Source organism: Diabrotica virgifera, chromosome 5 (genome assembly GCF_917563875.1).
Source record: "Diabrotica virgifera virgifera chromosome 5, PGI_DIABVI_V3a".
Classification (NCBI taxonomy): Eukaryota; Metazoa; Arthropoda; class Insecta; order Coleoptera; family Chrysomelidae; genus Diabrotica; species Diabrotica virgifera.
The window spans coordinates 131,706,524-131,725,228 of record NC_065447.1 but is presented as its reverse complement, the minus strand read 5'-3'; the positions used below and the strand labels follow the sequence as shown (position 1 = coordinate 131,725,228).

General features: G+C 32.4%; 1 protein-coding gene across 9 annotated transcripts in view; it reads left to right on the top strand.

The window, feature by feature from the left end:
• LOC114343065 (uncharacterized) overlaps positions 1–18,705 on the top strand; it is a 618,263-nt gene that overhangs the window by 97,505 nt on the left and 502,053 nt on the right. The window lies entirely within an intron of this gene.

Genomic DNA, 18,705 nt, shown 5'->3' with positions numbered 1-18,705 from the left:
GTAAAGCCAAGATTAAATCATCTACAAACCTCTTTATAAAAGGAATTGGAAAATCAATTTTCTTTCTTATATCATCAATCAAGTCATCCAAGACAAAATTACTAACTATAGGGGAAATCTTTGAACCCAATGGTGTCCCATAAACTTGTTTGTATATAAAGTCTTGGAAAATTAAGATATTTGAGTTGAATATGAACTCCAAAATACTTTTAAACGTTTGCAGATCAAGGTTACAATTGTTTGATATTAAATTCCAGTGCTTCTCAACACTTACCAGTACCATATGTAAAGGAAGATTAGTAAATAACGACGTTACATCAAAACTAACAATTTCGTATCCATTGGGTAATTTAAAATTATTAATGTAATTGCTAAAGTGAAAAGAATCTTTAATACAAAAAATCGTTGGAGGAATTATAAGATTTGGTTAAAATTTCTGTAAAGAATTTTGAAAGTTTACTGTTAGGAGAATCAATTGCAGAAACAATTGGTCTCATTGATAAAGTAGGCTTATGAATTTTTGGTAGAGTATAGAATCTAGGAACTACAGAGTTATATATTGTCAAAGTGGAGGCTATTTCTTTAGTAACAAACCCTTTATTTTTTAGTTGTGAGACAATTTTGTTAGCTTTTTGTTGAAGTGTAGAAACAGGGTTGTTTGTTAGTTTCACATAATACTTTTTATCATTTAATAAAGCTAAACTTTTTTCTTCATAGTCTGTTTTATACATTAGTACTGTTACATCACCTTTATCACTTTTGACCAAATATAACTCAGGGTGAGTTTTTAAAAACTGCTTACTTTCTTGATACAAATTGTTTAAGAAATGTTTATTAGAATTATCTAAGTGAATGTAATTGGTAATTATATTAGTACATTTAGCTCTAAGGTTGTCTTTAATATTATTATCAAAATTTGCCAAAATATTTTCTACATCTGCTAATAATGAAGACATGCTAACGTCTTTACGTTTCGGCAACAAACAAAATTTAGGACCTAATGATAATAATTTTTTAACATTATATGGTATATCTATATCAGTTAAATTTTTTATCCATTTTTCTTGAAAAGTGACAAATTTAAAATTATCTAGTTTTAATGTTTCAAATTTATTTAATTATATCTTTTAATTTCAAGAAATTTTTTGTTGTAAAAATCATTTTGTCTAAAATTAAAGTTATCTATAATAAATTGTGGAAGGTAATTTCTCAATTTAATTTTAGTCTCACCAAGTTGTTTTTCTAGCATCCTAATATTTGAAAAAGTGACTTTAATTTCTAAATTAATTATATTCTTTCCCAATCTCGAATTAAAATTCTGAATAAGATTTCCAGTTCTTCCTCTAGTGTGGTTTATCAAATGATTTACGTTTACCACTCCATTGTTTATATGTTTGGGTAGAAGATGTTGTTTTCTACATTTTAATAAAAAAAAAATTCTGTTTCTTAAAGTTGCAAGTTTGTTGTTCATGTTTGCCCATTGTTTCAGGAAACTTACAGCAGCAGGACCATATTCATAGTAGATGTTACCATAAAACCCCATTATAACCAATATGATTGTTAATATGTAATGACTGTTAGAATGTAATAAAAATTTTTTTTGGGGAATGCAGTCAATAAATTTTTGGGCTATTCAGTGAAACACTTTGAACTTATTAGTCGAGCTTTCGAAAATTTAATTTTCTTTATCAAGACTATCTACAAATAAAAATGTTTAAATTTAGATAAAACTCAAAACAAAACTTAACTTACTGCTCGTGGTTACAAATTAATAATTATACAACTTGTATAAAAACATGAAAATTTCTTAAAAGTAATATGTAAACGTAAAAATTTTGATAGTACAGTAGAGCGTCGATAATCCGAACTAATTGGTATAGGGGTAGTTCGGATTATCAAATCGTTCGGATTATCGAACATATGTTCAAAATACATACAAAGCTCTTAAACATAGTACATGTACATATGTACATACGTTTTAGTTACAAGGAATAAAACACCTTGTAAGGAATGTTGAAGGGTTGGTATACAATTAACCCTTATAGTCCTTATTTAAATAATTACTGCTTCATCTGCTACAACATACTTTATTTACAAGTCTTTGAAGTGTATTATAAACAATAACATTATATCAGCCAAACCATTTCGCAATTCTACGTACAATAATATAATTCATTCTCTCGTGTTTTGTCGCCTATTTTATATTTTATTCTTAACCCAAAACAACACGTCTTATGGGTTCACCTGAGTTCAATGTCACTTCACTAATACATATCTTATAAGGTTATTTAAAATTAACTTAAAACATATTATTCTATATAGATTGTCCTAATGATATTACATCTCCCTGTTTTAAAATGAGATATATTCCTCTTTCCCTTTTACAAAATGTTTATGGTTACCTAATACTTCAACCTTATTATTCAATACCTATTTTCAAAAATTAAATTTCCTAACTATCCTAATACCCTAAACATGTATATTATTTTTCCTATTTTAAACCGGTTTTTCCTAATACTAAAAAAATTGTTTATTATTATCACTAATTCACTTTCTGTTCCGTCTTGCTTTTTAGTCTTTTCTCCATTCACAAAACAGTGTCCACATAAAAACAGTGACTAAACCTATCGGGATTTTTAATATAGTCTTTTAGTGCCTATATGCATCTCCTATAAGCAGGGGAATAATCTAATCTACCTAACTAAAAATCTCGTATCTAACTAAAAGTCCTAAGCTAAGCTAATATTACTCGAATAAGTAAAAACATTGTATCCTTTACTCTATTAATAATTCCTATTTCAGTCTTCTTTTGATTTATTTATATATGTCTTACTAACTTTAAAATATTGTACCTATAATAAAAATGTAATCTCTCTAAAAAACTTCTAATGTGTCTCTAAAAAACTTCTAATAACTCTCTTGTACCTATAATAAAGATTTAATCTCTCTAAGAACTTCCCTTTTTGTGTCCCTTTGCTTACTATCTACTAACACTATTGTAAGATATTGTCTATCCTTAATTCAAACACTTCCATTCTCCGCGAAAATTTAACCTGAATTCATTATATACATTTAAAAATAAGTTATTTATAGTTTACGTTACTTTAGAGAGAAAAAATTTACAACTTTACTTCTTAGACATCATTCAATGATTAGCTACTTATTTGATATTATTCTTAATTCTGCTTTATTTTGACATTTCTGACAAATTTTATGTTCCTTCTTTCGTTTTTCCCACATATTTTAATAAAATTCTTTTTTTCTCTCTCTCTTCTTCTTGTCTGGTACTATAACTATATTTCTTCATTTTTCTCCACATAATAACACTTCTACAGTGTACATAATTCATCTTCATATACATATTTCATATAACAATCATATATCATTTATCTCATATATCATTTCATATAACATCATAATCATCAAGGACTGCAAGGTAATAGTGAGTGAGACAGTAAGCCAACAACATAAGCTGCTTGTTCTGGACATCGAAGTAAAAAGCGAAACTAAAAAAAAATATCGGAGAGGACCACAAAAAATCAAATGGTGGCTGCTGAAAGATGAGAAAGAAGGTCTATTCAGGAGAAGAATAGTAGAAAAAATATGTTGGAACATGAAAGGAAGCCCTAATACAATTTGGAGAAAAGTGGCCAGTAGTATAAGAGAGACTGCTATTGAAATACTTGGGAAAACGTCAGGAAAAAAGTTTGAGGATAAAGAGACTTGGTGGTGGTCAAACGAAGTACAAGGAAAAATAAAAGAGAAGAGAAAATTATATAAAAAGTGGCAAGAAACCAGATCCGACACAGATCTTCAAAACTATATGGTGGCGAAAAAGGAAGCGAAAGGAGCAGTAGCAAAAGCCAAAGCAGAAGCGTATTCAAACCTATATGATCAACTTGATACCAGGGAAGGCGAAACGAAGATATATAAAATAGCCAAACAGAGAGCAAGGAAAGCAAAAGATTTTAATCAGATTAGATGTATCCGAGATGAAAATAATAAAATACTAGTTCACGAAAGGGAAGTCAAAAAGAGATGGAGAAAGTACTTTGACAGCTTATTAAATGAAGAATTTGACAGACAGCCTGTAGAGTCAACGGAGACAGTAGCAGCAATGGTCACCAAAATAACCAACGAGGAAGTGGCTCAAGCGCTTCAAAAAATAAAGAAAGGAAAAGCGGTAGGACCAGATGATATTCCTGGGGAAGTATGGAGAGCATTGGGAGAGACAGGAACAAGGTGGCTAGCAGGTCTATTTAATAGAATTATGGAAGTCGGACAAATGCCAGACGAATGGAGAAGCAGTATACTGGTACCTGTTTACAAAAACAAGGGAGATATACAACAATGTACAAACTACAGGGCTATAAAACTGCTTAGCCACACCATGAAAATATGGGAAAGAGTAATTGACAGACGGATACGTGAAGAGACCGAAATATCCGAGAATCAATTTGGCTTTATGCAGGGTAGATCAACAACAGATGCAATTTTCATTATAAGGCAGTTGATGGAAAAATACAGGAGTAAAGAAACAAACGCTCATATGGTATTCATTGATCTTGAGAAAGCATATGATAGAGTTCCTCGAGAGATTCTGTGGTGGGCACTCAATAAGAAAGGAGTCCCTGGTGAATATGTAAAGATTGTGAGGGATATGTATGAGGGAGTAACGACTAGTGTTAGGACAGGTGTGGGAGAGACTGATAAATTTCATGTGAAAGTAGGATTGCACCAAGGCTCTGTGCTTAGTCCGTATTTATTCTCATTAGTTTTGGACCAGATAACAGCGAAACTACAGGGTAACATTCCATGGTGCTTAATGTATGCTGATGATGTCGTGTTAGTAGGAAATAGTGAAAGAGACTTAGAACAAAAACTGGAACAGTGGAGACAAGCTCTGGAGGAAAAAGGTTTAAAACTTAGTAGGACAAAAACAGAGTATTTGGAATGTTCATTTAAAGATGGAGCTACTACAAATAAAATGGTATCTTTGGATGGTGAAATGATTGTGAAAAGCAATAGTTTTAAGTACCTAGGATCGGTATTACAGAGTAATGGAGAAATAGATGGAGATGCATGCAGTAGAATTAGGGCTGGATGGATGAAGTGGAAAGAAGCGAGTGGTGTGTTGTGTGACAGAAAAATTCCAATGAAGCTGAAGGGAAAATTCTATAAAACAGCCATAAGACCGGCTATGATGTACGGGACTGAATGTTGGGCAGTGAAAAAGAAAGAGGAACAACGAATGCATGTGGCGGAAATGAGAATGCTTAGATGGATGAGTGGAGTGACAAAGAAGGATAAAATTAGAAATGAGTATATTAGGGGAAGTCTAGGTGTGGCACCAATTGATGCCAAAATGAGAGAGCATAGGTTAAGATGGTTCGGTCATGTTCAACGTCGAGACGTTAATCACCCAATACGAAGAATAGCTGAAGTGCAGATTCCTGGAAGGAGTAGGAGAGGAAGACCAAAGAAGACCTGGGGGGAGGCGATAAGGCAGGACATGTTGGTAAAGGGGATTAACATTGATATGACCCAAGACAGAATTGTGTGGAGAAATGCAATTAGGGAAGCCGACCCCGCATAGGGATAAGGCAAAGAGAATGATGATGATAACATCATAATCATCACTTCATATACTAGCTCCGATACCTTCGTTTTACCTTAATAAAAGAGGTTTCACTCGGATGTCTTAGTTCTCCGCCAATATTAACCCGAATTTTCGCCCTGATCTGTACGCACCATTTAGGTGGTATAGTTAACTCAAAACACGAAATAGGTATTTTATGCGGTTCAAATTCTTCTAAAAATATCACAACCTCAATCCCTTGCTTTGAGGCCGTTGTTTATTCACGAATAATCATGAATAAAATAGGTACCCTTCAAAACACAGAGTGGGTCTCTAATAAGCTTTCAAGCTTCTATAAATCATTAGTACCTTCCTAATTTGACAAGAGCCGTGGGTTTCTTATTGTCTCAAGTTGCCTCATAATATTTAGCTTATAATATTGTTAGTTCTTCTTCTTATCTATATAGTTCTTCTCCAAATTCCTTATCTCGACGCATCAGGTCGGTTCGTTAAAAATATATATCTTGCTTATAGCAATGTTTATCGTATGTCATCACTAATCATTATTAAAAAAATATCATTTATCACTCAAAAAATATTAATTCAGGTTCATATCATACAAAATTTAACACAAAATCGATGCAAATGTACTACATTTACTCAATAAATATCAATAATAAAACAACTGGCTAATAAAAATTTAATAATAGTATACATATTCGACAAAAATTCAATAAAGATTCAAAAATAGCATATGCAAAAGTTAAATAAATATATTCAAAATAAGTTTAAATCTCAAAATTCGATAGAAATTTTTTTGAAAAAAAAAATTCGATATTCCATAAAATATTCAAAAATAACCGTACTAAAAATCGAAATCGGATAGAGATTTTTCAAATAAATTCAATAAAGATTCAAAATTCAATAAAAATTCAAGAATAGCATATATAATAAACTTCGATAAAAATATTCAATTCAAAAATCACTTCATGTTTCAAAATTCATAGATATTCTTAAAAAAAAATCGATACTTCATAAATTATTCAAAAATCAGCAAAGATAAATATTCAATTTTCAATAATAATATAAAACGAGGGAAGCATTTTTAATAAAGATAGACATTCTTACTTACATTTTATTTCCACTTTGTCTTTTCACTGGGTTCTCTGCATCTTCGTCCTGGTCCATCTTCGCCGTCTCCGTTTCCAATTTTTGTCGCCCATTGTCAGAAGATTCTCCCAATTAATTTACAGGATCGCCATGTAAGGAATGTTGAAGGGTTGGTATACAATTAACCCTTATAGTCCTTATTTAAATAATTACTGCTTCATCTGCTACAACATACTTTATTTACATGTCTTTGAAGTGTATTATAAACAATAACATTATATCAGCCAAACCATTTCGCAATTCTACGTACAATAATATAATTCATTCTCTCGTGTTTTGTCGCCTATTTTATATTTTATTCTTAACCCAAAACAACACGTCTTATGGGTTCACCTGAGTTCAATGTCACTTCACTAATACATATCTTATAAGGTTATTTAAAATTAACTTAAAACATATTATTCTATATAGATTGTCCTAATGATATTACAACCTGCATAATAAACAAATATATTCTATGTATTTCTGCATGAACAAAACAAAAATCCGCGGTCATATTTTGCCCATATTGTCATATTAAATCCAAAAATTCGGTCCGCGATCATATTTTTTAATTTTATAATTTTTTTTTTGCGTTCGGATTAGCGATCGTTCGGATTACTAGGGTTCGGATTATCGACGCTCTACTGTATGTCAATTCGACATCACTCAAAAAAATGTCGTTGGACTGCTATAATAATTCGATGGGTTGGGAAAGAAATTAATGACATAATTTGTTGCAATTTATGATAGAAGAAATAAAAAAAATATTTTAGGTAGAATTATTAGTAATATTTAAACAAATTTTAATAAGACAAAATGTTATTATAAATGAGACTTAATTTATCAATGTCAGATCTCTTATTAATGCAATTTGATTTTTTTATCCAAACCATTTCTTTAAATTCTCTTTTGCGTAAATTAATTTCCCTTTCTAAAATTGTGGTTTCTTGAAACATGAAAACATTTGAGGCACAAGATGGGACATTTCTCTTAATATCACTTTTGTGTGAAGTTAATCTAAGGGATAAATTCCGTGAGGTTTGACCAACGTAACATTTACCACAAGTGTTACAAGGTATAGAGTAAATAAGATTAGAACTCTCCATAATTTGTAGTGGAGTCTTCGTTTTGGTGTAAAGACTGTTTTAATATTGTAAAGAAGTTTTAATATTTCTAGTGGCAATCCTAATTTTTGGATTTTGCCTAAATAACTTAACAAATTTGGGTGTTAAAGTTGGTATATATGGTAGAGAACAATAAGCAATGGTAGGTAAACTTTCTAATTCCCTTTCCTGTTGGTCAATATTGTCTTCCTGAAGTGTTCTATTGTAATTAGTGCTAAAAATTAATTTATTTAATAAACCCCTGGGATAACCATTTTCTAATAATTTTTTTTTAATTACCTACCATTAGAATTAGAAAGTTTACCTACCATTTCTTATTGTTCTCTACCATATATACCAACTTTAACACCCAAATTTGTTAAGTTATTTAGGCAAAATAAAAAAATTAAGATTGCCACTAGAAATATTAAAACTTTAAACAGTCTTTACACCAAAACGAAGACTCCACTACAAATTATGGAGAGCTCTAATCTTATTTTATTATTATTATTATTATTATTAACATTCAATAAGAATAGAGGATAATAATCCTATTATACTCTAAAAGCTAAACAAATTTTGGTACTTAGCTGTTTTACACTTATGCTGATTTACATTATAATTAAATTAAAAATACAATCAATTATTATCGAGTCTATTCTTAAAACTATTTGTACTAGGAGCCATAGCGACATAAGCCGGTAATGAATTCCAAGCGTAAACAACCCTATTTGATAAAAAGTTTAACCTGATGTTGGTTCTGCAGAATTCTCTTCTTAGCTTTCTGGGATGGCCTCTTAACCGCTCATCTGTATTTATTGTAAAGAAATTTCTGAGTGAAGAAGTTTCGTAATGAAATGAATTGAATGTTGTAATTAAGTCGCCTCTAAGTCTGCGGGCGGATAATGGAACTAAATCCATGATCCTTAAACGATCTTCATATGAGGGACGCACCAATGAATACGGGATCCGTGTTACTCGTCGCTGTACATTTTCCAGCATATTTACATCACGCTGAAGAACCGGACACCACACTGAATTAGCAAATTCTAATATAGGTCTCACATAAGTTTTATACAATTTTGCTAAGGTTCGACTGTCACAGGACGAAAAAACTTTACTAATAAGATATACCATGCGATTGGCTTTATTACACTGTTGCAACGTTTGAGGAGTCCAGGACAATTGTGAGTCTATTAACACGCCGAGATCAGAGTGACAATCGGTCTTTTTTAAAACGGTGCCGTTAATAAAATAATTTAACCGAGGGTTATTCTTGCCGAGATGAAGAACGACACATTTTTCTATATTAAGCGGTAGCAACCAGTCAGTACACCATCGAGAAATGCTGTCCAAGTCTTTTTGCAAACACTGAGAGTTTATTTTAGGATTGTTGTACAGCTTTGTGTCATCCGCATAAACCGAAAACTTTGATGAAATGATGTATTTTAGCTCCGATGTAAATATATTAAACAGTAGTGGCCCTAAAACAGATCCTTGGGGGACTCCACTTATCACGTCATATAGGGGGCTACTTGAAGACTGTATTCTTACTGAAAATTTTCTTTCACTTAAGAAGGCTGAAATCCAGTTTAACAGTTGCCCGCGAATTCCAATCCTGTTTAATTTTTTCAAAAGCCTTTCCCTTGGAACTTTATCGAAAGCCTTGCTAAAATCTAAGTAGATAATATCAATATCCTGTCCCATATCTACTTCGGCAGTCCAGTCATTTAGGCAACATAACAAGTTGGTAACAACCGATCTTCCACTGGTAAAGCCATGTTGTTCGTTCGGGATTATTTGATGCTGGTTCAAAAATATGTGTAAATTATCCACAATAATTGATTCCATAACTTTGGATATAACTGGAGTGAGACTAACAGGCCTATAATTTTTGGGGTCGAGTTTATCTCCTTTCTTAAAGATTGGTTTCACCCGTGCTTCTTTCCAAATAAGTGGCAGAGTAGCAGAGTGGAATGATTGTTCCATAAGCAAATGGAGTGGATATTTAAGAGCATTTGCACATGATTTCAAGAAAGTAGGAGAAAGATTATCTGGTCCTGGAGATTTGTTGGTGTCAAGTTCTTTAAGTTTTTTAAAAATATCATCAGGAGAAAATTCTACTGAGGTAATAGAACTATGATTTACGGGTTCATAATGTAAGTCTGGGAGCGGGCCATCAGGTTCTAAAGTAAAAGATCCGTAAAAGCTCCTAGCAAAAGTTGTAGCCACTTTCAAATCATCATTTGTAATATCACCTGAGTCTGTTTTTAATTGAGGAACAGAAACTTTTGTGTTTATGGAAGTTCTAATATACTTATAAAACTTCTTTGGATTATTGCTGTCTATAATATTTTTTTCATAGTTTCTCCTAGCATTGCAAATTTTTGTTTTCAATAGATTGGCAACTTTCCTATGCGTAACAAAATCATTCTCCAAACGTGATCTTTGATACTTTTGCCAAAGAGCTTTCTTTCTCTTAATCAGTCTTTGAATATCCCAATTAATCCAGGGTTTAGAAGGAAATGTAGTTATAAGTCTTGAGCTTGTATTCTTTTTTATGATGTTGCTACATTGTTCATGAAAAATATTCCAGTTTTCCTGTACATTTGGTAACGACAGGGCGGAAGCCCAGTCAACCAGTGACACATCATGATTAATACCTCTATAATCAATAAAATATCTTGATGAGTATAGTTTTTTTGGATCAGTAACAAGAATTAACTGCATTTGGAACTGAAGAATTGCATGATCGGATTTAGCAAAAGGGGGATAGTATTCTAGATTGTTTATTAAATCATTATCAGAAGTAATAATTAAATCCAAGATGGAGGGTTGCTGCCCAGAACGGAAACGAGTTGGTTCAGTAACGATTTGTTGGAGATGTGAATCTTGTACAAAATCAAGAAGAAGTCTAGATGAAGCATTTTGAGGTACAGGATGTGGCCATTTTAAATCTCTATGATTGAAGTCACCGGCAATAATTAGGTTTTTGTAAGTTGAAGCTAGAACGGATAAAAAATTAATAAGTTGAACATAATTATTATAAGCAGTATCAGGCGGTCTGTAAACACAGCAAATCGTAAAAGATAAGTGTTTATTATGAAAGAGAAGACATATTGCCTCGAAGCCAGGAATATTGGAAGGTAAAACAGTTACTGTAAATTGAGAAAAAACAGAATCTAACACATAAATGCATACTCCACCTCCAGTCGAAAGCCGGTCGTTGCGGAATATAGTATAACCTTGTACATCTATGATAGAATTAGGTATATGTGGTTTAAGCCAGGATTCTGTTATAAGCATAATAGCAGGCTTCTCTAAATCCATATAAGGAACAAATTCATTGAGTTTTGCCATTAAAGAATCAATATTAGTATAAGATATAGAGAAATTAAGAAAATTTGACTGTTTCAGTTTTTTGATGGTACAATAGAGGGGGTTCCTCTGATGAACTTTATAGTAATATCAGTCTCGCCTTTAGCCTTTCGATCATTTAGCTCCTTTCTCAACTGATCCAAATACTCCATTTGCTTAGGTGTTTTATCATCTCTAATAATAAATTTATCAAAACGGGTTCCCGTTAATGAGTTCTTGCGTTTAAGAATATCCTTTGCAATTGATGCATTGTTAAATGAAAGTTTCATTAATTTTGGTCTATTGGGTGAAGGTTTGCCAATTCTGGTTATGCTAACAGGAATATGTGGGGTTGAATTCCCACACACTACCCCCAAAATATCGGATGCTAATTCTTCATCATGCTTTTTACGTTGATCGATACTGCCTGTACTTTCTGGAGCACCAACAATAATTATATTCTGAGCTCGCACCATCCTCTCAGTTGCCTCCGAAACAACTTCTTCAAAAGTTTGTGGTGACATCTTTTGGTTTGTAATTTGTGTGCTTAGATCATCAAACTTTTTATTTAATTCTGACATTTTAGTTTCAAACTCATTTTTAAAGCCTTCAAAAAAAGATTTTAATTGATCAAGATTACCAATATTTCCTGAACAATTATTACAAAGAATCTTAACGCTTCGTGATTTATTTCTAGTCATTCTAACATCTTCGGCGGATTGCATTCCAACACACTTCAAATGAACAGTAGATCGACATCCGTCACACATTGTTGTTGGCGTAGACCCTAAAGCTGATCGACAATTCTGGCAATCACTCATATTTAAAGCTGTTTGACCTTGGTAACGATAAACAATTATTGACTAACCTGTTTATACGGCAGAACAGCTTCCAGATATCTTCTAATTACTCGCTTAATTTATGTTGCACAGATTTTAATTTTTCACTAATATTACCACTATAATTAGACGATTAAATTGATGCCAATTAAACAATACAAAAATAACTATTTCCTTGCAAAAATAGCAAATAACTACGAGCGATTTTAAAAACGTTCTACACAGTACCGTGTTTGGTTATATGATACACTATATATTTACTCTATACCTTGTAACACTTGTGGTAAATGTTACGTTGGTCAAACCTCACGGAATTTATCCCTTAGATTAACTTCACACAAAAGTGATATTAAGAGAACATGTGATTAAGAGAACTTGTGCCTTGGCAGAACATGTGATTAATGATGATCATGTTTCAAGAAACCACAATTTTAGAAAGGGAAATTAATTTACGCAAAAGAGAATTTAAAGAAATGGTTTGGATAAAAAAATCAAATTGCATTAATAAGAGAGATCTGACATTGATAAATTAAGTATCATTTATAATAACATTTTGTCTTATTAAAATTTGTTTAAATATTACTAATAATTCTACCTAAAATATTTTTTTTTTATTTCTTCTATCATAAATTGCAACAAATTATGTCATTAATTTCTTTCCCAACCCATCGAATTATTATAGTAGTCCAACGACATTTTTTTGAGTGATGTCGAATTGACATACTATCAAAATTTTTACGTTTACATATTACTTTTAAGGGGAAACAGTAGCGATCAACAGGTAGCAAAAACGCGTTCCAAGATTGCGGCTGTAATTTTGAATATTTTTTCGAGATATTTGGCACACGTATTCGTAATATAATAAAGAATGTCAGTACAGAGCCCAATTTGAAAAATATATTAATATGTGGAAATCACTCTGTAATTAAATACAATATTAAAAAAACGAGCCTGTACCGCCATTAAGAAGAACAAAAAAATACACTTTCTTCATATAAACTTTTTTATCCGATGCCTAGATTTTGTGTCATTTTGGAACTACTAACATTTTTATTTCATTAGTAGTTCCAAAATGACACAAAGTCTAGGCATCGGATAAAAAAGTTTATTTGAAGAAAGTGTATTTTTTTGTTCTTCTTAATGGCGGTACAGGCTCGTTTTTTTAATATTGTATTTAATTACAGAGTAATTTCCACATATTAATATATTTTCAAATTAGGCTCTGTACCGCCATTCTTTATTATATTACGAATACGTGTGCCAAATATCTCGAAAAAATATTCAAAATTACAGCCGCAATCTTGGAACGCGTTTTCGCTACCTGTTGATCGCTACTGTTTCACCTAAGAAATTTTCATGTTTTTATACAAGTTGTATAATTATTAATTTGTAACCACGAGCAGTAAGTTAAGTTTTGTTTTGAGTTTTATCTAAATTTAAACATTTTTATTTGTAGATAGTCTTGATAAAGAAAATAAAATTTTCGAAAGCTCGACTAATAAGTTCAGTGTTTCACTGAATAGCCCAAAAATTTATTGACTGCATTCCCCAAAAAAAATTTATATATATATATATACAGCACTACCGGCCTTAGAGGCCCTTGGCTTCGATAGTCTTGACTAATTTCTTCCACTTTTTGCGGTCCTGTACTTGTCCTCTCCAGTCTCTTGTACCCATTTCTTCTAGGTCCGTCCGGACGGCATCAAACCACTTCCTTCGTGGTCTCCCTCTTATTTTCTTCCCTTGTTCTTCTTATTTTCTTCCCTTGTTCTCCTGCTGATAAAACTCTTAGGACGTTTCTTTCTTGTGGCATTCGTAAAACATTACCCAACCATCTAACTCTCTGTGCCTTGATTTTCTGAGTTATTTTAGGTTTCTTATACATCTCCATTAGCTCCTGGTTTGTTCTTCTGCGCCATTCCCCTTTAGCCTCCTTTATACCACCAAAAATTTTTCTCAATATTTTTCTCTCCCAAATATCTAGCTTTTTTTCTACTTTATGGCTCATTGTCCAAGTTTCACATGCATACAACACTGTTGGTCTCACTATTGTTTCATACGCTCGGATCTTGGCTGCCCTGGACACGTTTTTTGCCTTCAACAGTGCGTTTAATGAACCTACTCCTTTGCTACCTTTTAACAACTGTTTATCTATCTCTCTCTCTTTGTCTCCTCTATTTATAACTGTTACTCCAAGGTACTCAAATTCAGTAACCTTCTCAAATCTATAATCTTTGTCGTTTGTCCTTAGAGTAATCCACTTATTTTCTTCAGCGTTTTCTCCTCTCATTTCTCTTGGTTTTCTCTCATCTCCACTTGGTTTTTCCTTGGTTTATAGTCAGGCCATATTTTTTGCTTCTTCTTCAAATTGCTTGAATATTTTTTGAAGTTCTGTTCTTGAACGTGTTAGAAACAGTAAGTCATCTGCAAAATCTATACACTGTTGTCTTCTGTTAAGAATTGTGCCGCATGTCGATATTGGCTCCTGTAATTATCTTTTCCAGCACTAGATTGAATAAGTCTGTTGACAGGGGGTCCCCTTGTTTTAATCCTCTGATGACGTTAAACTGATTTGAAAAACTGCCTTCTATCATGACGTTATTGACTGTATTGGTTAACGTCATTTTTACTAATCGTGTCAGTTTCTCTGATATTCCTAGTGCTCTCATTGCTTCGTATAGCCCGTTTCCTGAGATGGAGTCGTAAGCCTGTTTAAAATCGATAAAGAGCATATGCAAGCCTAGATTTTGTTCATAACTATTGTTTTGTAATAACTTTAGCAAAAAAATTTGATCGGTTGTTCCTCTTCCCTGTCTGAAACCAGCCTGGTTCCTAATATCTCTGATTCATAAGCTTTCAATCTAGTTCTTATAATTTTTTCTAATACCTTATACACCACTTCTAACAGTGTGATTCCTCTGTAATTTTCACATAAATATGGTCTTATCACCTTTCTTGTGAATTGGGCAGATGAGTGCTGTGTTCCATTGCTCCGGCATTTTTTCGTTATCCCATATTTTCTTTATAAGTCCAGTTTTTTTTGCTGCCGTATATTTCCTCCTACGTTTAATATCTCTGCTGGCACTCCGCTTTCTCCGGCACTTTTATTATTTTTTAGGTCTTTTATTACTGTTATTATCTCCCTTTCTGTTGGTGCTTGTGTTTGTTGGGGTTCCGCTTCTTGTATTTGTTGTTCGATTATTCGTATTAATGTATTCTGCCCATCTATTCAATTTTTCTGTCTTGTCTCCCAGCAACATACCATCTTTATTTCTGCAAAACATTGTGCATTTATTTTGAGTCCCTCGTGTTTTTTTTACTCCTTGATAAAAAATTTTAACTTCTTTTTGGACATAGTTTTCTTCTATTATTTCTAGTTGCTTTTCCAGTGATTTTCTCTTGTTTTGCGTACATAATCGCTTAGCTTCTCTTCTTTTGTCATTATAATACTCTTTACTTTTTTCTGTGTTGTTTCTAATATTATTCATTTTTGCGTTGTTTCTCTGCTCTAGAATTCTTTTGCAGTCCTCATCAAACCATTGTTCTCTCTTTTCTTTTTCTGCTTTCCCAATGCTAAGGTCTGCCGCTTCTATCGCCGCTGCTTTTATTAGTTCCCATTCCTCTTCTATGTTCCCGGTCGTGATTCTTTCCAATCTCTTGTTTATCTCTTCCTGTTTTTTTGCTACTCTTTATCTTGGAGTCGCTCTAATAGGTATTTTTTCCGTTGTGTTCCTTTTCTTGGTAGTTTGGGAATTTCGTGCTTAAGTTTGACTATTGTCAATATTTGAGCACTATCCGCGTCTGCTCCTCTATAGCTTCTACAATCAGTCACAGATCTGTTGTGTTTTCTTTCAACGAGAACATGGCCTATTTGGTTTCTCGTTTTCCCATCAGGAGAGATCCAGGTTATTTTGTGTACATCTTTATGATCAAATTGTGTACTTACTATCTTAAGGTTATGTTCCGTTGAAAGTTCTATTAGTTTTTTGCCATTGTCATTACTTTCTTTATGTAGGCTTTTACCCCCTGTTATACTCATAAATTTCTTCTCTTCCTACTTTCGCATTCATATCTCCCACAATTATTTTTATATCATATTTTAGTATTTTCCCAATTAGCCCACCGAGTTGTTCATAGAACTCATTTTTTGTTTCCATGTCTTTCTCTTCTGTAGGAGCATGTGCATTAATTACGCTGATTTTTCTATACTTCCCGCGCAATCTTAAGTAGCACAGTCTTTCTGATATTGCTTGGAAGTCAGTTACTACTCGTCTTATTCTGTCTGACACCATAAAACCAATCCCCAGGTATCTATTTGGCCCGCCGCACAGTGGTGAATTTCGCCGAAAATCTGGCCAAAATGTAAAAATCTAAGTTTATAGGTATACCCTGAGAAATTTTATATGAACCTTTAGACAAGGCGGAAACGGCGGGTTCGTTGGGAAAAATATTCCCATGAGATATTTTTGCATTACCACATTCGTGAGACATTCCAGAATAAGGTTCAAGAAGTCGCCCACGAGAAAAGTGGGCCAATTTTTTTTTGACAATGTTTTTTTAATCAAATTGAAAAAATCGATATTTTGGCCCGGACTAATTTTTGTTAGGTTTCTTGGACCATTCTGGACAAAAAAGGTCTCTTATAATTTTTCTCTAAAATTGATCTTTTTCGAGTTATAAGCAAGTTAAAATTTGAAAAACGCGAAAATGGCCATTTTTTAAGGCTTAATAACTCGGTCAAAAATTATTATTTTGAAAGTCAGAAAGTGACTAAATCAAAGTTTAAAGTCGCCTTTACATGATCCTGAAGAAATCTGTATCATTAATTTACTACTAAGCTGTTATTTTCATTAATAACAATGAGTGGTTGTATCGTATTGACGCTGCTGTAAATGTGAGTGCGAGTGCACAATGGGACTGCTGGAATAGCTTCTCTCTCGCACTCAGCATTTACAGCCCCGCACACGTGCATGGCGCTTATTATTATTACTTAAAAATAACAGCTTAGTAATAAAATAATGACAAATTTCTTCAGGATCTTGTAGGGGGGGCTTCAAACTTTGATTTAGTCATATATTGACTTTCATAATAATACTTTTAACCGAGTTATTAAGCCTTGAAAATCGCCATTTTTCGTTTTTTTCAATTTTAAATTGCATATAAGTCGAAAACGATCAACTTTAAAGAAAAATTATAAGAAACCTTTTTTGTCCAGAATGGTCCAAAAAATTAAAAAAAAAATTGTTCGGGCCAAAAATATTGACTCTTGCAATTTTATTAAAAAAAAATTGTTAAAAAAAATTGGCCCACTTTTCACTTGGGCGACTTCTTGAACCTTATTCTGGGATGTCTCACGAATGTGATTATGCAAAAAAATCTCATGGGAATATTTTTCCCTTCGAACCCGCCGTTTTCGCCTTGTCTACTTGCTCTGTAGGTTTTTGAGAATCATAAACGGCCTTAAGGGTAGAACAATACAAGCAGATCGTGCATGGGCCCATCTAAAAAATTTTTAGAGGAGGGGCCAGACGTGAAGATGTTGCACATTACATTTTGTATACTTTGGATGACAATATATTATAGTTTGAAGCAACAGAAAAGCTAGGGGGGCCGTGGCCATGCCCATGGACATGGGCGCCTATGAGATCATATATTTATATTAGTGTAAAGTTGTGATTGAACGACAGCGGACCAAATAAAATTTAAGTGTGTTATGCAATAATATTGGGGCATTGGTTGGTTTTCATTTAGAACTATAGACGTGTATTATTTTGTTAGTTTATAGTGGATGCTATGTCTGGAGGTAAGTGGAGTATTTTAATATACTTTTTAGACTTTTTTCTTCGTAAAATAGACTTTATTTACAACATGTTTGCAAATTGGCAAGAATTTTCAATCGTTTTAAGTTTTTTAAATTTTAAAAGGGGAAAAGTAAAAAAGTCTACTTTGCTCAGCAAAGATATTTTGTTTAATAAATAGTTCAAAATGTATATAAATATTCCTGAAAAATTCATCTGCAGCCAAATGCATCCTTAGCGGAACTTTTCATTTTAACGAAATATAACATGCTGGAGAATTTGTACATGAAAAGACTTTAATGTTATATGGTCAGTTAATAAAGTAAGAACAAAATATGAAGCATCTGATACAGTAAATTTACAGTTTTGTTACACAAGTGCCGCCGTTTTTTGTTATTTTTTTTCCCTTTCTTCTTTTTCTTAATCTTTAAGTCCTTTTACTCTTATGTATAATCCTGTTTTTGTTTCCTTACTTTTATATTTTTTAATAATTTTGGTCGTGTGAGGCAAAAATTTTTATTTTTTAAAAATGAAATGCATAAACGAAACTTTGTGTTAAGAAGCCACACAATGGTAGGTAATAATTATAATTAATCTGATCCATTTACAAAATAATGATGTATTAAGAGTTGACCTACCTATTTTTGGCTTCTTAATATAAAGTATCGTAAAGGCAAAATTTTTGGACTCACACGACCAAAATTATTAAAAAATATAAAAAAAAGAAAGCAAAAAGATAGACCTATACATAAAGCATTAGATAAAGGTAAATGGCTTAAAGATTAAAAAAAGAAGAAGAAAGCAAAAAAAAATAACAAAAAACTGGAGTTCTTGTGTAAAGAAAACTCTAAATTTTCTGGATCAACTGCTTCATATTT